The following is a 23,968-nucleotide window of genomic DNA, read 5'->3' as shown; positions in this document are numbered from 1 at the left end:
CAGAACATAAGAAGCCTTTTTTTGTAAAATATTGCAGTTTATATTTTCAGTGGTGCGAAAAATATCCCCAAAAGAAAAATTTTAAAAATCTGAAAAATAAAGGATTTCGCCCGATATTTATGAACCAATTATCTGACAACGACATGGAGCATCGAGTTGCAGCATGTTGTGCTTTGTTGGCTCTACTTCCTGTCAAATGTGTGATGTACCACAGAAAGGATGTGTTTTTGTGGGGTAAGGAAAAATCCCCATTATGTGCAAGTGTTGGAAATAAAGTTTTATAATACGGGCCGACATTTCATCACAATACCTGTAAGGACCATGTGTTTTCTTTCTTTTTATGGAGGGGGTGGGGACGTGAATGTAAATTCTTATTTATTTAGACACGTTGACAACGTTGGTTAATACTTCAGCTCGAAGACAAGGGAATCACGAATGTTAAGAGCACATGTTCTCTGTGTAAAGATATGAAGACAAATGAGGGTAAGAAACCAAACGAAATGCAATCTCTCAAACGAACCACCGAAGACCACTGGTCCATTACAACAAAATACTCAGAAAATATCTCTGAAAAACCTCAGAAATTTTGTCGATGGAGTTCGGGCTCACCCTGTGTAGTGTTTTGACCAAGGAGTATACGAGGTTCTAGGCGCTACAGTCTAGAGCCGCGCGACCGCTACGTCGCAGGTTCGAATCCTGCCTCGGGCATGGATGTGTATGATGTTCTTAGGTTAGTTAGGTGTAAGTAGTTGTAAGTTCTAGGGGACTGATGACCTCAGCAGTTAAGTCCCATAGTGCTCAGAACCATTTGAGTATACGATGACGTCTATTTCTGGGTGTGAGGATCTGTAGCTGCATGCGTCGAGGTGCGTCTCTCGGGTTCACATGGGCAGACGGAAGTGTTCACTCGAAAGGTGGACGGAAAGTATACTGCCGAACAGCTGTTAGGGTTCGAAGGCTGCACGCCCGAATCTAAAAAATGCAGTGGTGTTGGAGAGGCACTTCCGACTGGGACACTTGCGGGTACTTCGATGTTCAAACTGGCATTACCCCAGTTTCAGAAGATATCTTCCGCAGCGATCCAGGGAACTGCGCGTCCTGGAACCGAAAAAAACAGGACCGGATAGCTAGTAGAACGGGTTCTTCCAGCTTTGTTTAGGCAGCTGAATGGTCTGGCTGAGCCGAGCTACGAGACTTGCGAGTTGCCTGGAGTGGCGCACCCGCAATGACGGACGGCGGCTTCCTGTGCTTGCGGCAGCGATGGGCGATACCGTCAGGCTTGCAGGGGGAGAGGAGAGGGGGTACGACAGCGCCAGCAGACACGCGGCTACCCAGAACCTCGCTGCGTGCGCCTCCTCACACAGCAGCTTGACTCACTCCTCACTGGGAAATTACAGACCGGCCGCAACAAACGTGCAACCAATCCGCATGGCACTATGCAAATGTGAAATGTGTGGTTCCTGTTGTTCCCGTCATGAACAGGGTTGTGCTCTACCAAAATTACGGTTTGTTAGATTTAATACTATACATTACTGACGAAGTAAATGGTAAGGTTACAGGTAACTCTGGTAGGGAAAGAAAGATAAATGAGTGTGTGTGAGAAACTGGGAGCCGACAAGTTCTCCAAGTTTTTTGTTTGTTTTGCACGTAACTGAAACCGCACATCGTTCAGTGCGAGCAGTCCGAAGTGTATCCTTACAAAATACAAATTGCAGTTTATAAGTAACCCATGTTAGATGGCCGCACAACTTCGGGACTTTTATGTAACCAAAGCAAATATTTTTGGTGCATGCACAGTTTACGCGTAAAAACATATAAAAGTCTATTCAATTATTGCTGTTATTTTGTACTGAATAGAACATTGTTAATCATGATCCAAGCCAGAAGTTTCTTGTTATTACTGGCGAGTGCAAAAGCTGTTTATGAATAAGAGAAACATGTTTTGTATAACCCGATCGATGTGCAACACACCTAACGTACTGGTAACGAGTTTGCGATCTTAAGTGAGCAATGCTACTAGGAAAATTACCGTAGTATACACTTTTGATACTCTACGGTGGCCTACGGTAGTTTTTCAACTCTAGTCATGAATGCTAAGGTTCGTTTAGTGCAGCTCCCAATTTCTATAGTTTTCCAGTTATCTCTTCGGTTCATCATAACTACTACATCCCAAATCACCAACAAGCTTTGCATATCGTCAAAGCCACAGTGGTCCCCTACTCAGCGAATCGGTGTAGGGGAGGAGACGCAAGAATCCTGCATCGCTGCTTTTGGCAAGGTCCTTTTCTGTTTAACAGCACTGAGGGGGTCGCCAAGCTTAACGTCCCTATCCGACACCAACAGTGTCCCATGTTCTCGTTTCATCAGACGCTGTGGAGAGGTCTGGAATTTAATCGAGGAGATTTGCGCGAAGAATGGTGATTCAGGAACTTTACGCCACCACATCTCCACCCCTTACGGACCAAATATTGGCAGGGAAATACTCGTCCATCACCAGGATTCGAATCGACTTACCTCCGAGTCGAACGCTACCATACAAACGTGCGTTAGTGACCTCGGCTACGAAGATAGGCCTCGCATACTGACACTAATTGATTACCCAGCGTTTTCCGGCTATTTATTCAAATATTATACAAGGGTAAAATACACTCCGCAACAAACTTAAAGGATAACTTTTTCAAAACCCCGCAATGGTCCCCGATTGTGACTCTTAAGATAGAAAGTTGGCTCAGAGGTGCCTACAACCTTTCTCTGTAATGGTGCAAAATCGTGGCGCCCTGCGATGTTACCCTCGGATTCTGCGACTCTTCAGACTGCAAGGTGTCGACTCACGCGAAAAAGAGGCCACAGCTCAGAAGTTCACCTGAGATGTAAGACGGGTTAATGATGTCACATTGGCACCAAATTTTACAGCAAGTCTGCCCAGCCGTGGACGTGTAATTCTATGGCAAGGTCGTCATACGACCGTCTTACCCACACTTCGCCCTTTCTTTCGACACCTCTGCGATGGAGGTGGGAACCGCGATACCAGCGTTGAAATCGGGCGGTTTGTCAAGAACGTCATCCCGTTGCTCACCACACTGCGAACTGTCGTATTCGACCCCGAAAATGTTTGCGAATCAACGCCCCAACGGATGGGGTGGTTTCAGTGACGCCCTTTATACCACCCCCTGAGGCCTTTTCGTGTCGATTCTAAGCTGTGGCGTATCTGAGATGTTTTCCTTGGCCGCCCATAAGAAACCTGCGTGATTTCAACGCTAGGCGTCGTGGATCTGACCTCCATCGCACAGGCGTCAAAAGAAAGTGTGAAACGTGGGTAAGAATAATGCGACGACTTTCCCATAGTGCCACACGTCCACAGTGGCTTTGGACAGAATTATGGTGATATTTGATGCCAATGTGACATCATTAACCCGCCTTAGAGTTAACAAGAAATTCTGAGGTGTGGCCATCTTTTCACCATGTGTCGACAGCTTGCTGTTTGAAGCATCGCCGAACTCGAGAGTGAAGTTGCAGGGTGCCATGCTTTTGCATCATGACACAGAAAGGTTGTCGACAGCTTTGGGTCGAATTTCAAACTTATGCATTGCAATGGGAAGCAATTACGGGGTTCCGGAAAAGTGATCCTTTAATTCTGCTGCGCAATGTATAATCATGTCTAACAATCGGCCCAGATGTCCCAAAAAATCTGGAATTCATTATTAATGCAGGTTACTTTCGATTATTACTAGCGTCATTCCATTTCTACCCATAACCACATTCCCAGAGGTCAAATGTCACCAATCAGCCAGTTGTCCTTGCCTGCAGTCCGAGGAATGAACCTCTCCACGCTAGACTAACCTTTGAAAGCCTCTTCATTTGTGAGTAACTACAGCTACGTACATCAGTTTGAACGCGCTTACTGTAACCAAGCCTTGGTCTCCCTCTAAATTTTACCCCTCCACACTTCCCTACATTACCAAATTAACTATTCCTTACTAGGCTGCGTTCTATCAACAGATCCCTTACCACCACGTTAGTTATCTGACCTATCCACCTGATCATCAGAATGCTACTGCTGTACTACACTTCTTGGTAGGTAAGGTCTTATGGGACCAAACTGCTGAGGTCATCGGTCGTACTACACTTCTTGTCTCAACTGATTATCGCGTACGTTCCACCATCGTACAAGGCTACACTCTAAATACCTTTAGAAAAGATTTCCTAGCACTTAAAGTTACATGTTAACAAATCCCTCTTTTTCAGAAAGACTTTCGCCCTAAAGCCAGTCTGCATCATTTACACTCCTGGAAATGGAAAAAAGAACACATTGACACCGGTGTGTCAGACCCACCATACTTGCTCCGGACACTGCGAGAGGGCTGTACAAGCAATGATCACACGCACGGCACAGCGGACACACCAGGAACCGCGGTGTTGGCCGTCGAATGGCGCTAGCTGCGCAGCATTTGTGCACCGCCGCAGTCAGTGTCAGCCAGTTTGCCGTGGCATACGGAGCTCCATCGCAGTCTTTAACACTGGTAGCATGCCGCGACAGCGTGGACGTGAACCGTATGTGCAGTTGACGGACTTTGAGCGAGGGCGTATAGTGGGCATGCGGGAGGCCGGGTGGACGTACCGCCGAATTGCTCAACACGTGGGGCGTGAGGTCTCCACAGTACATCGATGTTGTCGCCAGTGGTCGGCGGAAGGTTCACGTGCCCGTCGACCTGGGACCGGACCGCAGCGACGCACGGATGCACGCCAAGACCGTAGGATCCTACGCAGTGCCGTAGGGGACCGCACCGCCACTTCCCAACAAATTAGGGACACTGTTGCTCCTGGGGTATTGGCGAGGACCATTCGCAACCGTCTCCATGAAGCTGGGCTATGGTCCCGCACACCGTTAGGCCGTCTTCCGCTCACGCCCCAACATCGTGCAGCCCGCCTCCAGTGGTGTCGCGACAGGCGTGAATGGAGGGACGAATGGAGACGTGTCGTCTTCAGCGATGAGAGTCGCTTCTGCCTTGGTGCCAATGATGGTCGTATGCGTGTTTGGCGCCGTGCAGGTGAGCGCCACAATCAGGACTGCATACGACCGAGGCACACAGGGCCAACACCCGGCATCATGGTGTGGGGAGCGATCTCCTACACTGGCCGTACACCACTGGTGATCTTCGACGGGACACTGAATAGTGCACGGTACATCCAAACCGTCATCGAACCCATCGTTCTACCATTCCTAGACCGGCAAGGGAACTTGCTGTTCCAACAGGACAATGCACGTCCGCATGTATCCCGTGCCACCCAACGTGCTCTAGAAGGTGTAAGTCAACTACCCTGGCCAGCAAGATCTCCGGATCTGTCCCCCATTGAGCATGTTTGGGACTGGATGAAGCGTCGTCTCACGCGGTCTGCACGTCCAGCACGAACGCTGGTCCAACTGAGGCGCCAGGTGGAAATGGCATGGCAAGCCGTTCCACAGGACTACATCCAGCATCTCTACGATCGTCTCCATGGGAGAATAGCAGCCTACATTGCTGCGAAAGGTGGATATACACTGTACTAGTGCCGACATTGTGCATGCTCTGTTGCCTGTGTCTATGTGCCTGTGGTTCTGTCAGTGTGATCATGTGATGTATCTGACCCCAGGAATGTGTCAATAAAGTTTCCCCTTCCTGGGACAATGAATTCACGGTGTTCTTATTTCAATTTCCAGGAGTGTATATCCTCTCTATTCCGGACATCAGTTATTTCTTTGCCTAAATAGCAACAGTCATCTACCACTTTTAATGTCTCATTTTCTAATCTAATTCCCCCAGCATAGGGTGATTTAATTCGGCTACATTCCATTATCCTTTGGCTTAATTTTGCTGATGTTCATCTTACCGCTCGGCCATATCCTTTACCGTTCCTGTCAGATTTACAATATTATTCTCAAACCAAAGTTTTATTTCTTCTCCCTGCATTGCAATTCGCTTTCCAAACTTCTCCTTGGTTTCCTTCAATACTTGTTGGACGTTCAGAGCAAGTAACGTCGGGGACAGTCTACAACCCTGTCCTGTTCTCTTCTCGAATAGTATTCCCTTTCACGAAAGGGAGTGTTGTGTGATCGTAACGGACAGTCATTGAAGAGGATTGTGACGAAAACTAAGGGGACGACAGCTGCAATAGTCGCTGCAAAACTGAAAGCCGCACTCGCGAACCTTCTCAGCACCAAAATAACGGGAAGGGAGATCCGTGAGCTGGGAAATGCGAGGCAAGTTGAAAGCTTATCAGTGATGCAAATGCCCGTAATAGGAAAACGTGCTGTCGAAGCCATAAAACCCGAACTAAGGGAGCAACTGAAGCAAGTCATTTGATCGGATGAGTCTTGTTCCATACTGTTTCCAACTTTTGGCTGAGTTTACGTCCCATGTGCGAAACATGGCGGTTCGGTGACGATTTGGGTAGCCATACCGTACTATTCCGTGGGTCCCACGGGTACTCTGCAAGGTTGCATTACTGACAGGGGTAATGTGAGCATTTCCGCTGGTCAATTCAATCCCGTGGTACAATGTTTGTTTCCCTACGGTTTTGGTGAGTTCCAAGACGACGGGGCCCCTTTTCACACTGCTCGCATCGTACGGGACTGGTTTTGTGAGCTCGAAAATGAACTGTCGTACCTACCCTGGCCACCAGTCACCAGGTCTCAATATTACTGAGTCTTTTTGGTCTACTCTGAACATCGCCACCTAACCTTACCACTATTTTGCAGGAATAATGGTAAGAGATTCCCTTGAAAACTACATGGGACCTTATTTATTCTTTCGGAGATGATTGGAACCTGTTTTGATAGCCAACGGTTTTCCATGCCATATTTTTGTCCAATCGCTATATATACGCGCATCATTCTGGTGCAGGGTAATTCCGGCCGCATGTTGCCAAGGTTGTTTCAAGTACGGTGCAGAAGTTTGGTGGGAAGCCCTTAGACATCCTCCGTCAAGTTCCGATCACTCCTCAGGCGATTTCCATACTTCTGGAGCCCTGAATAAAGACATTCGTTGCCGTCGATTTGCTTTGGCCGAAGAGGTGCACGCCTGGGTACAATAATGTCTCCGCAGGCAACCGCAAACATTTTTCCATAGTGTCTTTCCTCACAGAGGGATAAATGCATCAACAGCTACGGCGAGTACTTTTGAAATAATCAACATTTTATTTACTTTTTTCGATCTGTTTTGTTTTCGGTTGACTGTCCCTTATGCGTCATAGTGCTGCTGACTCTATAAATCGTTTGATCACATAAAGGTTCTATTACACTTCTTTGGGGCAAGACCGATGTTACAATCGTTTCCACGGAATGGTGGAAATGTAGCAATTCTTGGGTTTGAATATTTGGGCTTAGTCACTAAAGCGTTCACATCTCACATCACGTGACTTGCATTTGATTTCACAGTTTCAAGTACACACGTGGAAAAATTTTTGCGTGCTACAACAATGTTCAAAAAGGACTGACAAATGTGATCGATGAAACAGTCGGAACAATTACACGACGTTGGTATCAACAGTTCGAACAAATGACGATAAAATCTAGGGTCACTTACGGTGACTGTGCAAAAGCAGTCAGGACATACTCTTGAAAGAGATTGTAATAGAGGAGCACATTAAAAGAATTTTCTGTTTTACGTTCAGTTCATATCGTGTTATGCAACGGATTTCCCGGTTAAAAATACACTTTCTCCCGGGTGAAAACACACTTTTTCTGAGTTAAGCGACAGTATATTTTCCCTCGGAACTGCAAAACTTATCAATCCTTTGAATGGTTATGGTTTTATACATAGGCGTAGAATTTCCCGGCACTTTAGACAACGAAACTTAGAGGAAAAGACACGTTTTAGAAATATCTTTTATGTGCACCAACATGAACGCTTCGTATTTTCGTATTACGAAAGTGTACATTGGAATTCCACCGAACACGGCATGTTACCTTCCGAATCATTGAAATCGAGATTGCGATGCGCTTTTTTAAGCCAGTCATAGCTCATGTCACGTGATCTCGCCAGCCGATGACAGCGGATATTCAGAGCATAGGACACGTGATGTAATCAACCAACAGCAACATCACTGTTCAGTAACACGAACACACAACCAGGAAAAGTTAATAGTTTAAATTAATATGCTTAGCTTTGTTATAAGAAAAGAAAAGCTTTCACATATAAAATTGGACTCGCCTAAGATTAATAAGCTACAAGAGAAGCTAAGCTATCGCATATGATGTTGATCTTTTTTGCTCGTGTAACAGTTTAAGATATAGTATACCAATGTGCCAGTAAAATTTTTAATAATGAGATAAATGTCTGATCTCCAGGGTTCGAAATTCTTCTAAATGGCTCGTCATCAAAGAAATGATTTTTAAATGAGAGTCAAAAGCTCTTTGATTTAAGAAATTCGTGGTACATTCTCGCACATAGTTCAACTTACGTAAAAGGATATTTACTTTGAAAGTAACGCTTTTCAAACCACCATTCGCAATATTTTCCTGCGACCTGTTAGAAATAGGTTCGTTTCAGCAGCAGCCAGAGAGCGCAAGTAACGGCGAAACCGCTCTTGCGCAGTTACCATGACGTAGGGGGTGTTAGCAGCAATGCCCTCACTAGACGTTCATTGGGCATTTTGCTCTCCCAGACAAAGCCCTTATGTACGTACGTGTAAAATATTAAAAGATCATACATATGTCAGAAAAGAAACAAGACATCAGAGGATATTGCAAGAGCATCGGAATTTCGTGAAGCATACTAAAATGTGCACATTTAAAGTGCATACTTAAAATGCACATTCGCATGTCCAGATTTCCAATGAAGTAGACCTCGACCTGATATTAAGCTTTTCAGTGTGGTTTTCGGGATGTAAATTTTCTTGGAGCACCAGTACTGTATTGTATCATGTTTATTTCTTTATTGTAGCATAATGCCATACGTGCACTTGAAATGCAGCAAACAGTTGAAACTAGCCTGTTTCAAATACATTGACTGCCTCTGCGGAAAAAGATTAATGAAAGTCAAATTTCTTTAGCAAACAGACAAAAATAACTTCATTGTTCTGCTCGACTGTCAGAAAGGTGGAAATAAAATAAAATCTGAAACTAATAACATATTTTAGCCTTCTGTAATTATGTGAATGTATTTTAATTCACTTGATAGCTCCCGGCCACAGATATCCGAAGGGGAAACAGCAAAAACGGGTCACGTGGAGACTACCCACTATAACTCACACTGCTCTGCGCGTAAGCCCCGGATTTACGATATTTGTGAACAGGGTTAATACTAAAAAAAAATCGAATTTTCAAAAATATGTTCATCTTGTAGCGCACATCTTTCTGAAAACTCTGAAACATAAAACATATCTGTTCGAGAAAATGTAAGACATGTTATTTGGTCTTAAGTGTGCCAAAATGCAGTGCCACGCCTCTTCATACAACATTCTTCTATAGCACGTCACCGTTATTTCGCTCGGTGGAATTGAAACACGTATATTTTGTAATGGGTGCCATCAAACCTACACAGGACAGTGGAAATTGAAATATCCTGTGGTGCCTCTCCTGCTCCCCGTTTGAAAGCCTGCCCTCTTTAAAAAAAAATCTCGAAATTAATAGCGAATGGGATTATTTGTAATCGGGAGAACAAGAACTCTTCAGAAAATTTGCACTCTTTATTGTCTAGCTAATAACTTGCTGTTTTGTGGGACATAAAATTAACTATATGATACATAAAACCAATAAAGACAAGAGACAAGCAAGAAAGTACATATTTCTTCAATCCTTAGCTCCTAGCATTTTTTTTTTCTCTCTAATCTTGATACAGCTTCACATGGCGTGCTTTCCTTTCTGCGAAAGAATCTATTACTTCATCAAAGTTCGTCAAACGCTTTGCTACATGAAAAATCGAAATGTTATCTAATACTGAAAAAGTTGTTAATACAAATAATACCCAAGACTGGTGTGGTTTCTCGATCTGATTACGTCTATTTTGTCACTGTCTGCTAGGTAAAACAAAATAGGCCTTTCTAACATTGCAGCAATTTTGGAACACACAGCAAATAAATGAGACTGTTTTGGCGCAAATAGTCATTTTTATAACACGAAAGAATATAATTCACGAAGTACCAATATCAAATGCCTATAAGGCCTACTACAAGCAAACGGCTTTATGTTAGGAAATAGTTTCACATTGCATTCATACGAACCAGTTTCTCAAGCACGAGATCGAAAAGTAGTATTACGAAATTTTTATACAAATTTGGAATCGTCTTATTCTTCCATATTTGTGTGATGTCCCCGTTATTCTCTTTTCTCGTTCTAACAAACAATCTTGTCATAAAGAATTCTGTAGCTATTCTTGCCATTGTCAAAATTTGTTCGCCGATTAACTTCACAAATCCTGCCAGAATCACAGGTTTAGTTATCCCGCAATTATTCTCCGGTTAGGTGATGTCACATATTCGTACAACACGTTTTCCGTGTTACTTCCAGAATAGAACTTCAGCGGCTGCTAGCCGGGGACTATACAACTGGTCCTTACTAGAGTAGCGTTCTGGCCAAAAATTTTCTGTCAAAATTTCATTTTCTTGGGTACACCGAGAAGATAATACGTAATCTTTCTCACCTGTTATTCCTGTTAGTCGTTTATTTCCACTCTGGTAGTCTGAATCTATGGATTTCGCTAGTAACTATAACAACGTTGAACATTTGCAACCCAATCAACTACATAATCAGACGGCGATTGGCGTTCATCCGTTCGGCTTTACTCTGCTCAGCTCGTATAGCCCCCGTGTCCCCTTTTGTCTGCGGAAAGTTTATTTCTAGATGCGACGAGGATTCTCCTGACAGAGACATCAAGTACACTACGCACCCATTCAAAAATCAACTTATGATTCATTCAGAAATCAACTTAAAATGTGTTCAAAAATGTTCAAAAACCTACAGGGATGCGTTTCAAAATCATGAATAATCGATAGACCAACGTGTGCTGGATGCTAGGCGCTTTGTGAAACAAGTTTTTTTCCCCATAAGAATATGAATTTGGCGCCCCCTTTTGCCGGTAGCATCTAGCTGCTTGCTGCGACTGCTTGCACAGCCAATAGCCACATTCCTGTAGCCAGAAGTGGGAGAATCTACTACTAAAACGCGACTCAACTGCGCATGCGCATGTGCACTGCTAAAACGAATCTAATGGAAACGGTTGTGACATCACGCTCATCGGAGGCAATTTGTTGTTATGAAGCATTGCATAGTCTTCCTAAAGCCTTTGACACATTTTGCTGTTAGCAGGCGCTTGCATGAGCACTGTGTGTCGTTGTATATGGCGCATTTCCTTTGCAATTTATGTTCATTTTTTTCTCTCGTTTGTGTTTTATTGTTGAAGTATCTGCGGTACGGGGACACAGTAATATCCTTTGGTAGAGTATCTGTTCTTACCAGTCAAAATTACAAAAAAATAACTGAAAACTAAAACAATGAAAAATTCCCCGGATGAAAAAGTTCCCGGTTGTATACACCCTGACAAACGATGCGCACGAAGTATCCAACGTTATAAAATACAGAGCAACTTAATACGGCGAACGACGCAAAGGAGTGCAAATAAATACTTCTATTAACTAACGCTCATTAGATGAAAACAGTACTCATCGAACCTAAAAGTCAAGATATGGTGTCGAAGCAGTGTTAAGATTCTTTACCCCGTAGTTCCCCATTCCAGTAACGTGCGCAGGAGGAAAGCTTCAGTTATTGTCCGAAGTTGCGACTACATAAAGAACATCTTGAGGATGGAAGCGAATAGCCAGCAGGCAGCTTGCTGCTGTATACACAATTAACGGGGCTATTATACTCCGGCAGACAACGGCAGTCACCAGATAACAGTCGCCGCCATCAACATGGGACACCGCGTAGGACTTAACCGTCTCGCAACTCTTATGTACTATGGAACAAAGAACGGACACAGTGCCACCAGCAAACGGGTGGTGACCCCTTTCGGCCTGTCCAACTGTGAACGAAGATGGTGCGTAAGGTCGCAGCGTTATTCCATATATTTTAGAAACACAACATAGCCACATACCAGAGACTTCAGTGATCAATAATATATTCTTTTTCACTATTTACAGCAGTCTGACAACGTTCGGGTAACTATTCCCACGACTGTAGAAATCTCGTGGTTTTGAGGCGAAGAACTCGTCGAGCCATGTTCGGAGGACATTTTTATCGGAAAGGAAGTTCCGTGAAAGTTGTACGACAGAGAGCGGAATATATGAACATCCGAGGGAGCAAGATCAAGTTAATAATGCTTAATAATGTATAGTGTTTTTTTCCCAGTATGACAGAATGCGGGCTGGCGTTATGGTGGTGTTGCATCACTTCACGCAGTCTTCCTCGTCGTCGGTTTTAGACTGCGTCTGCAGGACGTCTCAGTTGTTGACAGTAAACATCAGCATTGATGTGTACACCTCGAGGAAGCAATTCGTAATTCTGTCGCTGTTCCCCAGATGCGTAACATTATCTTTTGTGAATGCGCGCAGATCTTTGTGCTGGGAGTTGCTTCTTTGTTTCGGCTCGACCATATCCTTATTTTCCATACAAACACCATTTCTTGCCACCAGTAATGGCACATGATTGGAATGGTCTGTGTTGCTCACGAGACAATTGATGACGAGCAAGCGGAGATGCATATATAATCACCCACTGATTTTTGTGATTTTGACTGAGAGCATGCGTTACCCATATACCCGATTTTTGAACCTTTCCCATTCACGCAAATGTGGCACATTCGCCAGTTCTCGAGTACACTGCCAATCATTGCGGATTAACACTGTAAACGATTTTCATCAAAACCCAAAGGTCTTCCTAAACGTGCAGAGTCACTAATGTCAAAACGACCCTCCTTAAAATGAGAAAAATATTTTCTTGTGGTACTCTGTCCAATTATACTCATCCACGGCGCAAATGTTTCTGGCCGCCTCCGCTGCTGTCACCTCAGTATTGAACTCAAAGAGAAGAATATGTCGGAAATGTTCAGATTTTTCCACTAGGCATTCTATTTTCTGGTGTCCACAGATTTCTAAATGACAAAATGACAATACGTAAACTCAAATAGCAATCGTGAATTACAAATAAAACATGACAGTCGTTAAGTAAATCCACAGCAACCGGAGTACCAACAAGTAAAACAAAAACGCAACGAACTAATGCACGAACCTAATAATTATCATCAATATAGCGAAAACAATGATTTTAACGAGATCCACACACAGAACCAGTCGTATCCGCCCCACCTGCCACTATCCTAACTGAGAATTGCGGCCGGCCGGAGTGGCCGAGCGGTTCTAGGCGCTACAGTCTGGAACCGCGCGACCGCTACGGTCGCAGGTTCGAATCCTGCCTCGGGCATGGATGTGTGTGATGTCCTTACATTAGTTAGGTTTAAGTAGTTCTAAGTTCTAGGGGACCGATGACCTCAGAAGTCAAATAGTGCTCAGAGCCATTTGAACCATTTTTTTTGAGAACTGCGGGACACAGAGATCTTTAAAGGAGAAGGAAAGAAGAAAGTTTAGGATTCAACGTCTCGTCGACATCGAGGTCATTTGAGACGGAGCATACGCTCGGAATGTTCGGAGGATGATGTGGAAGGAAACCGGCCGTCCCCTTTCAGAGGAACCATCCCAACATCTGCCTGGAGTGGTTTTGGAAAATCACGGACAACCTAAAACAGCATGGCCGGACACGGATTTTCGAATGCGAGTTCAGTGTGCTTAACCACTGCGCCACTTCACTCGGTGAAGGGAGATACAGGGACCGAAATTATGTACTGGGGTCTTTTCGTCAATGAATACAGTTAAATCTGATTAATACGTACAACACGTGAAAGAGAAAAGATTGCTTTAACTCAGAATTACTTCTAAGTCAGATAAAAATATACAGTAATACACATAATATATTTCACAGGAGAAAAAAAATACAACGGGCCAACATGGGTAGACTTTAAAAACGACGAAGACTGAGTGCAGCATTAAAAGAAAATATTTATTCGGTTCCGCTTTAGAGAAATTAGAGATCGTGTTGTAATTTGGTACACCGAACTGTACCAACAAGACAGTTTTAATATTAAAGTGAAAAATTATTCTGAACATGATCTTGCCCTAAAGATATCAGATGATTTGGCTCGTTTCACTTTTCGTGCGTTAAGTGTATATACTTCATCCTACAAATTTATTAATGAATTCAGAGCTTTTTCACTACAATTTTTCGCACTGACGTAGCGCCTGAAAACATCGATTGACTGAACACTTCACTTCACTCAGTTTAGCTGTATCGAGATTCAAGTCATCATCTCCATAACTGTCACCCGAAGCAGGTCCACCTTCTTGATCCCGCACACGCGGCAAGATTTTCATCAAAATGTACAGAACTGCCCAAATCTGCACCCTCCAGTAGAGCTAGCTCATTACTAGGCACGATTTGACAATCGCCACCGAAATAATCATCAGTTGCAGTTTATTCCATTACGGCACCAGCTTTACGCAAACAAGATGTTGACAGTGGAGGATGACACCAGCTGCCAGGCAGCTGAAATAAATTGCACGGCTTGCAGTAAGTTAATGGAGAGATTTTCATTTCCTGTATTCGTCAATGCTATCAAATATTGAACCAGTTTTTCTATAATGCACCTTGAAACTTGCAATAATGCCCAAATCAAGCGGTTGCATAACAATGGTACAGTTTGGAGGGGAAAATCCACTCGAACATTTACCAGAATTATTTGGAGTGAATGTGCTGCACATCGGTCAATAAGAAGAAAAGTCCTCTTTTCCCTTTCATTCATATGCCTTTTATTTAACCACTATTCCATTAAAATCAAAGTCATCTAAGAATTTTTATTGGATTCGTATCCCACCTTTACACCTTTGATACATTTCGGATTCTAGGTTTTCTATCACCAGTGCGCGGAGTTTGTCAGAACCATCTGTATTTGTGGCAAGAAGAACTGTCACGCGATTTTACTTTTCCTCCCTCCATGACATGAGTCACCCTTTTCAGCTAAGTTTTGCTAGGAAGACTAGACCGGACTCGTCACAGTTGTAGATGTTTTGAGGTGGATAATCCCTTACGATACACGGCAGAACCTCGTCCACCCAGTGTTGCCTCGAGACGTCGTCCACAGCTTTCTATTCGCCTGAAATTATTCTCCCTGTGATTTCATGACGATCTTGGAATTCTTGTAAACATCCTGATGAAGCCTTGAAAATCAGCAGTGATGTTTATAGTCCTAGCTGAATCTATCGCCTTTGCTTTCAGCATGCCGCCACAGATCGGTAGCGTTGCGGCCTGTTTTCTCTGGAACCATGGAAAAAGTGCCTTTTCCAAATCTACATATCTCCCCTTCTCCTTGAAAGCGCGTTTTGTCGTTCAGAATACTGTTCTTCTTCTGGTGACTGCATAGTGTTGTACAGACATTTCCTAAGTCTGAAGCATTTCAGATTTTGTTTTGTGAGGCTTAGCATCCACCTCTCGTATGAATTTTACTTACTTATCCAGTGTGAAACTTTTCCTTTTCTGTTCTCCATGGCAAATCGAAAGAGACTGAATTACAGATCCACTGTTAAATAATAAACTTCAGCCAGCAATTTTTCATTTCTCGACTGATTTCTCGTATCGAAAACAATAGTAGCAGGAGTGTCTGTTTCCATGCAGGATGCCGCCCGCTCTGGTTAACCGTGTCTTTGTCTGAAATCGCGGAACCGCCCGTTCGCTGTACTTGCGCAAGTCAACCAAGTTAGGGAAAATATGAACGGGCTTCTTTTCAAACAACAATACTCCTTACAGCTACGCAAAACTCAATTCATTTCACCGTAATTAGTTACGTATAAGGGTTTAATTACGTAGATATGCATTACGTATATATAAGGTTTAATTAACACGTTTTTAAATTATACTCGTATTTTGCTGGGACCGACAAAACTTTACGTATAAATAGTCATAAGCAGAACAGAGTTATGTAGAAATCAGGTTCAACTGTATGGAGATTTCAACAAATGAAATGTATAATTTATTAAAGTATAATCTTTGGAAGTACACATTTCAGTTATCTGAATATATTGATACAGATGTCTGTCCGACACCCCAATTGACAGAAATTGTAAATATGAAATAGTTAAAGCCGATGTAGGATTTGTAAAACGTGATTGTTATTTAATCTAACGAATATTACCGAGTCAATATACTTTCTTGTGACCCATTAAGGGGTTTACGCATCCGTTGCAAATATTCATATCCTCATACAAAGTATAAGGGCAATAGTTCTTGTCTTACATCAAGGTATATCATTCCGTGTAGCGAAGTACGGCTCTTTTTTCAACCTTGAATAGGTCGCGAAATTAAAACCACAGCGAAAATCCGGTGGAGATTTGCGCATATCTGTTGCACAGTATCTCTACTACGCGTATCACGTCATGTCGCACTTTTCAGTTCAGAGTGCACAGTGAGCATGTAGCGATACCTAGAACAATTGTGTGTCCCGCCAAGTGTGAAGCGCTTGTTCAGGGGTTCCGCCTAATTGACCCAATGAAACGCTAGCTTTGAGGACGGCATTTTGGCACAGGCAACGAGTTACAGATCAGCGTCGGGAATTGGCGGAAATCGTAGGCAGCTTTTATGAGATGGGTATTTGAACGATGGTACCACGCCATGAAAAATGTCTAACAGTAAGTCAGAGCGGCAACTATGTAGAGAAGTAGCTGGAAGGTGTAGCTAAATACTGCAAACAAAACATTTTTTATTTTTACTGTGGTTTCCTTTTCACGACCGATCGAAGATTAAACAAAAATAGCCCCCGGTTACTATGGTTTGAAGTTCAACTAAGTGTATTTGTATGAAAACTTGGAACAGAATGCCGCCGACACTGCCGCTAACACATTTTATGTGCCAAAGGTCATAGTGGCAAACATGTAGTTTTCTTAAATTACTTACGTGAAAGAATTCGTTGTTAGCTACATTACGTGGAAAAGACGATGGTTTTTAATTAGCAAACACGGGAAATAAACGGCAGTAAGAGTTTCTTCACATTACTAAGATAACTAAAAAAAATAGTCTATCAAAAACGCGCGGGCGATTCCGAACATTCTATGCAAGATCGCCTTTATGTGAATTTAATTATAATTTTAGTGATCGAAACTCGTTGCAATTAACTGCAAATTAGGGAAACATTGTTTTGAAATAAAAAGCCAGTAAATTTTAATTTCCCAAACCACTCCGGATTAATTTCGAGGTCGTTCCTAATGCCACTGTGAAAGAAATAATATCGAAAACAGTTACTGCTTATTATTGTTATCTATTGGTTCATTCTTTTTACATAATTTTAAAAACAACAAGTTACGCTGTCCGAATACTCGACGAAGTATTCTGGAAGTGTTCAAGCATAAGTGCCTCCTTTAACTGCCAACAGAGTTAAGTATGAGCACTTAAGTCCAGTAGAATCTTCATAGTTTGCTTTCGGATCACGCTTTTAGTTCACCTGCTATTCCTATATTTGGCCATCTCCTCATTGAGAATGGTTTGAAAACTATGTTTATAATTATCATTACTATTGTTACTGTCACGATTTTTTTCATTTCCTGCACGAAATATAGTAGGTCTATTATTTGTAAATCAAAAGTATAGATCAGGTAAGTGAATTAGATTCCGACTTTGAACACGTTTAGAAGGTACAAAATGGATGCGTCAGTTTAGTACTGCACCAGTAAAATCAGTAAGGCACGTTTGCTACGGTAATATACGTTTCTCTCAAGTCCACAGGAAGTCAACGGCATTGCTCCAGCAAAGCTGCTCTCGGCGAAGGGGGCTAGTGAGTAGAACCATGTGTGTTGAGATTATCACGAGGGTGCTCTATGGGGTTCGGGTGAAGCGATTGAACTTTCCACTCAATGTGTTTGTTTGCTGAGGAAGAAAACGAACTACGTTTGCATCAAATCATTTTTATAGATTTCTGTCGATACACTTCTACTTTGAAAGACATAAACTTACAATAAACGGGTTTCCTTCCATATGAATTAAATGACGCCACTGGGTAGCCGCACAGTGTGTAGTATGCGTGTTTCGTGCACTGGTCCATTTGCATGGAGAACGGTACCAACGTGGCTGGTCCTGTCACAATTCACGGAAACCTCCTGCGCACCTCTACTCTATAATCAGTTCGTTGGCTGTTGCAAGTCAGCAACTGTGATGAGTTCGTAGTCCTGTTCCTCCGAGAGCTTAGCTGCAAAACTGCAAACTCCGGTCATTGGTTTGCGTAGTATCTGTTGATCACACGTTCTCCATGACAAAAACACAGAAAGAAACTGTTGTCATCGCCTATTAACAACGGGGAGATGGTCTAACAAACTATTCAATTTTAGGTTTTGTCTGTCTCTTAGTTGCCAACGACTCACCAGTGCAGTTCGTCCAGTAAATGAGGGCTCGACTTCATTCGTCCAAGATAGCGGTATTTTCCTTTGCAAATTTCGTCCTGCTCACAAACTTGCAATGGGCTTTTCTGTATATTTGAAAGAAACGGATTGCGGGTCGTTGGTTTGCGAGTTGGTTTACGAAGCTCTACTCTGATATTAACGTCTTTAGTTTTCGTCTAATTGCTTTATGTCTCCCAGAGTTATTGTTATGTTTGTGATTCTTTCTGCAATTTATCAATCTTTGCACAAGCACAATCTGCCTCTGCCCTACTTTTCCGTTGATGAATGAGAAGTCCTCAGTCACACTGAACCACTACATTAGTCTAAGTTTGTGGATGTCATGTTTGAAGAGAACACCTAGGCGACTGATAACGGCAGGGGACTCTATTAAAGATTGCGGTTCACAACTGTTAGCAGATCACAGTGAAGTTGGCAACCTGCTACTAGCGTACTGTGTTTGAAGTTTTGCACAAAATCAACAGTGGCCCCTTCCGTTGAGGGCTGAAACAGGTGTGCAACGAAATCATTTTACGCTATTGACTACCTTGTTAAACACGCAAAACTCATTTGCGGAAGAGATCGTTCGTATTTTAGTAAACTGCGCCCGAGAGAGTATCAGATGCATCTTTCCAAACGTAAGAGTTATTTTACAGTACAAAAGCTATCAGTCTTAAGTACACTGTACATTTAAGGTAATTCTCATATATTATTCCGTCTCAGATGCACATTTTTAATTAGATCACTAGTTTTGATCACTCTGGATCATCTTCAGATCTAAGTAGTTGCGTCAGCAACCCGTCTTGTCTACTCTGAACCACATATCGGAGTACTGTACATGTCTTAAGCTTATACCATATTCGTTGTCACTGGTTCCTCTGCGGTCAACTGTTCACATTTGGCAAGGATTACGAAATCAGCTGAAAAGGAAGAAAAGTGACTACTTCCTGCAGCGATTCAGGAAACTGTGAGAAAGAACTATAATTGTTTACAGCAAATCAGACAAATTCTTATAAAGACGCTATGTAGAGTGCTTGGTGTTTATCGTTGTGCAATGTACTCTAACTTTTTTAAATACAGAAGAAAGGGTTTATGGTTTAATGACACGGCAACAGTGAGGTTATTAGAGGTGAAACACTAATTCGACTGAACAAGTACACGTGAAAAACGCAGCCGCTGCCTTGTCGAGATACTATACCGGAATTTGGCCGAAGTGATTTAGAAAAATCACGGGAAATATAAGCCAGGATTGCCGGATACATATTTGAGTCTTATCTCCACCTTCCTGTATACGCGTTCATAATCGTGGCATCTGATCTGTGACACCTATCCCACATGTTATTTTAATCTGGACGGAATTTAGATGACACGTCGCAGTTCGTCGACAAAATTACAAATTGGAACAGTAATATCAGAATGATTAGAACAGTAATATCAGAATGATTACTTCGTATGTGCTCCCTGACAGGAACGGTCAGCGCTTCCGGAATAACAAAACCAACGGCTGTAGGTGATAACAGGGGGACCGGTATTAGAGCGGAATTCAGTCGCCACTTGGGTGCAGACAAGCACCAAGACAAGTGGCTTCCTGCCAACGTCTCGCGGCGAACAAAGAGCGCTTTGCTGATTAAGTCAGTTTGTCAAGGTAACGACGAACGTGGTACGCTAGTGTTTCTTGTCATTCATCCTGACACGTTAACCCGTCTGGCGAATGTTCCCCACAAGTAAAAATAAGACAGTGGACAAGTCAGAGAAAAATTAACGGCGTACTTAGTAACTCCTTATTCGTTAGCAATTTAATTAAGTCTAGCTATTCTGATGGAAATGGGAGAGAAAGGGGGAGAGCGACAGAGCTCCTTTCCCTACTGGGAGTGGTTGGATCAACGTGGTTATGATATTAGACCTGTTACCAACCGCGTCGTAACAGACTACCACAAAGCCCACAAGACATGCTATTACAGCGTCTTTGGTGTCGGGTGCTCGATGCATGGGATAATCTGAACTATAACCTTGTGCGGGAATTGGACTCTACATGTGTCTCTTTAGCGCTGCCCGGGTTCCTCGATTTGGTAACATCGCTGCCAGCAGAGTCAACTTTCGTAGACAACGTGTTAATGATAGTGGTCACGGCCGAAACTCTGTCTAACATATATATATATATATATATATATATATATATATATATATATATATAATGTTTTTGAGGTATGCAAGAGAGCTGTGTGGGTGATGATTACCATGTGTGAATTCCTGCATAACAGGACAATCACATTTCTGTAAGTAAGATTGCTTTCCATTACAGATAAGTTTCCACAAGGCTGTAGCAACTAACATATAGAAATAACTACAATTTGAGTCGGCAATGAAGATAACGCCAATGTTAATTATTTCCCGAAACGTATCGGACACAAGACAAATTAAAGTCACGGCTACCAGTGATGTCCAGAAAGAAAGCCTCAAAATAATCGCAGATGATATATCTAACCAGTGCTAATAAAAAATCTAAATTAAACTGTGCAATATCTGGGAATCGAAACATTAAAAATAAAAATTACATTTTCGAGCAAGAATGCAGAGGACTGTCCACTTCCTTACAGAATGCGATTTTTCGATTAGAAAGTGATAAGCTAGTTGTAGAGTTAGCTCCATCTACATTTAATTCTCCTTGAACTGTCAACGAAAAAATACAAATCTCATTGTTTTTTCCGGATAAAATTCAGTCGTCAGTTGCAAATATAATTTTATCATGCTCCACCGATTTCGACTAACTGATTTGTCATCTTCAGAAGCTTAGTATTGGTTTAGCAGATGTCAATATCTGCTTCACAGAAGCATAATGCTGTGATATGTCCGGAAATGTGCATATTGTATGTGATTATTGCAAACACAGATTGATAATTTACAGTAACTAGATCACAATTATGTATCTGTTGTGCTGCCAGGTGTGCTGGTGATTAGTTACTGTAAATCGTAAATCTGTGTTTAGTATAATCACATACAATATGTACGTTTCTGGACATATCATGGCATTTTGCTTCTATGAAGAAGATGAGGACATCTGCTAAACCAATACAAAGTTTCTGAAAATAAAAATTAATTTGTCGAAATATAAATTTTCACCTGAGCACTGAATTTTATGCTGAAAAAAATATGCACTACAACAACTGAAAATTACAGCCATGAATAAAAAATAACTCACATTGTCTTCTAAAGTACATGAGGCTTCTTTATACTAGCTTTGTACATATTTTCAGTACAGTTTTTTGTTACGCTTGTGAACTCCTAGAAAGGATAGGGGTGGCGAAAGGAAAAGAAAGGATAGAATAGGATAGGATACGATAGGCGAAATGATGGCAAGGAAAGTATAGGCAAAGATATACCTGTCAAGCAAGAAAACTGCAAAGTAATAACGTTCTAACTGCAGAAAAAAATTGTCCCTATCCTGTCAGAAGATCTATCGCATCCACTTACTAAAAAAAGAGCTAACATCTTCCACTAACATTACTTCAGCAATTTTGTAAGGGAGAAAAAATGTGACAATTTACTCTCCACATAAAGCATCCACATGAAAGTACATAATCACGAATGTACTCTTGAAAAGTAGTTCTCTAATGGTGCATCATAGTATCTGATGAAACTAGGAATTGGCACATGTTCGAATTTCAGCGTTCTTTACTTTATATATGATCTAGCGAACCTTGCAATGCTACACAGTTATTACAAATGTATGGGAATTGGATACACATCCTAATTTCTTTTTTACCCCTCTCTTTGTCCAATTTCCCCCCCCCTCCCAATATATATAGCATATGTCTTTTCGAACATTTATTAGAGTAATGTGTAAAAACTTCAAGTAATTTGGCCACGAAGGTGTAGGGATTTCTGGTAACATTTCCCCTTCATATATTAAATATATATTTGGATATTGTATGTATTCAGTGTTCCTTAGAGTATCACGTAAAAATCTGAAGTACTTTTCGCGATTTTTGGTAACAACGTCAAGCAACAACTTGTCTTCGTATAGTAGTATAGAAACAAACAAATAGTTACAGTCCAAATCACAATCTCTTTCGGTTCTCATACTCATCAAGTGACCAAAATTAAATCAACCAGGCCCAGTGAGGAGTATGGTACAAGGAGACACAGTTACTACCAAAAGGTAACCATCATCAGTTAACTAATTTTAACCAGATGAAGTTTGCGACAGCTGAAACCGGTCACCATCAACAGAAAAAAGGAAATTTTTCCTGATACAATGAACTAAGGCTTGAGTATCCATGTGTCAAAGGAAATCGCACAACTGCTGTTGCAAGCCAACGCCAGCATTGCGACGACGTATGACATAGTCTTGTAACTGCGGTACAGCACAGAAAGGAAGCCAGAAGCGAGCTATCTCCAAGCTTCAGGAAATACTTTTGCAACCAAATGACGTAAAGATGACTCGGCTGTGCAGCTAAAGCAGCGCGAATCAAGTACAAAAGTCAACTGCAAAGCGCATAAGGGTTATAATTACAAGGGACAATCAAGAGGTTTCCGTTTGAGAGCGTTGCTGCACCGTATAAGCAACGTACCACGAAATCCGCTGCGGGCATGTAAGCACCGACATCTAGACAAGGGAGCAGTTTTTTCGAAGTCTGTGCGGTAAATACGGAAATGTAAACTATGACGACGATATTAGCAAATGCGTCCAAACGGGACCGACGTGTGGCTGTTCTTTTCGTGGCTGTCGAATGACAAACATCGGTAGACATCCATCGCAGAATGAAGAAAGTTTATCGATCAGCATATCTGTCGAAAACCATCGTTGTGGAGTGGTGCGCCAGGGAATACTAACTTCCTAACGCACGTCCCCCACATCGCAAATATCGCAACGCAGGTGTTACAAGTGAAGTGGCAGTTACTCTAGCACCCGTTCTACAGTCCTAATCTCTCCTCATGCTATTATCACGCCTTCAGTCCCTTACAAAAGGCCTAAGAACGGTTGGATGATTGCCTCAATGCTCTCGGCGATAATAAATGTTGGTATGTCACTACATCGTACGCTCTGGTGAAATCCGTTGCTGCAGTGGTTTTCAATACTAGTGATTACACTTCAAGCAGTGGATCAAAATACGTGAATAGATTTTCAAATGATGAGATACGGTGCAGAACCCATGACGTACAAAGGCAAGAAGCGATTGTCACTCGGCTTCTACTAATGCGCTGCTGGCCAGTGACCACTGGACGACTTCCATGTGCTGGCTCAAGAATGCGGCTGGGCGTGTGAGTACCTTCAGACCACGTGCGAGTGTACCTGCTGACCACGTGTGAGTGTACCTGCTGACCACGTCAGCGACTCCAAATTTCTGACATGAAAGCTGCGTTTCAAACGACAGTACACCTCGGGTGTAAAATCGTAAAATGAACTGTAAGCGACCAGCTTTTCGTCAGATAACATTACCATGAGAAGTTACGAGGTGAAACCATTGTGTAGCTCGCTTTTACTTTTTTGTTTGAGTTTAATGTATAGTGGCCAATGAAGTCCTTG

At 42.4% G+C, this 23,968-nt stretch overlaps 1 protein-coding gene and 1 non-coding gene across 2 annotated transcripts in view; both read right to left on the bottom strand.

Annotated features, from left to right (window-relative positions):
• The window catches only part of LOC124607028 (zinc transporter ZIP13 homolog), a 195,475-nt gene that overhangs the window by 146,166 nt on the left and 25,341 nt on the right, over positions 1–23,968 (bottom strand). The window lies entirely within an intron of this gene.
• Positions 8,531–8,654, bottom strand: LOC124608749. The gene has a single exon (XR_006979334.1). It is a non-coding gene; the product is annotated as a U4atac minor spliceosomal RNA (small nuclear RNA).

This window comes from Schistocerca americana, chromosome 3 (genome assembly GCF_021461395.2).
Source record: "Schistocerca americana isolate TAMUIC-IGC-003095 chromosome 3, iqSchAmer2.1, whole genome shotgun sequence".
NCBI classification, from domain to species: domain Eukaryota; kingdom Metazoa; phylum Arthropoda; class Insecta; order Orthoptera; family Acrididae; genus Schistocerca; species Schistocerca americana.
Note: the sequence above shows the minus strand (reverse complement) of the source record. Positions and strands in the feature narration are given on the sequence as shown.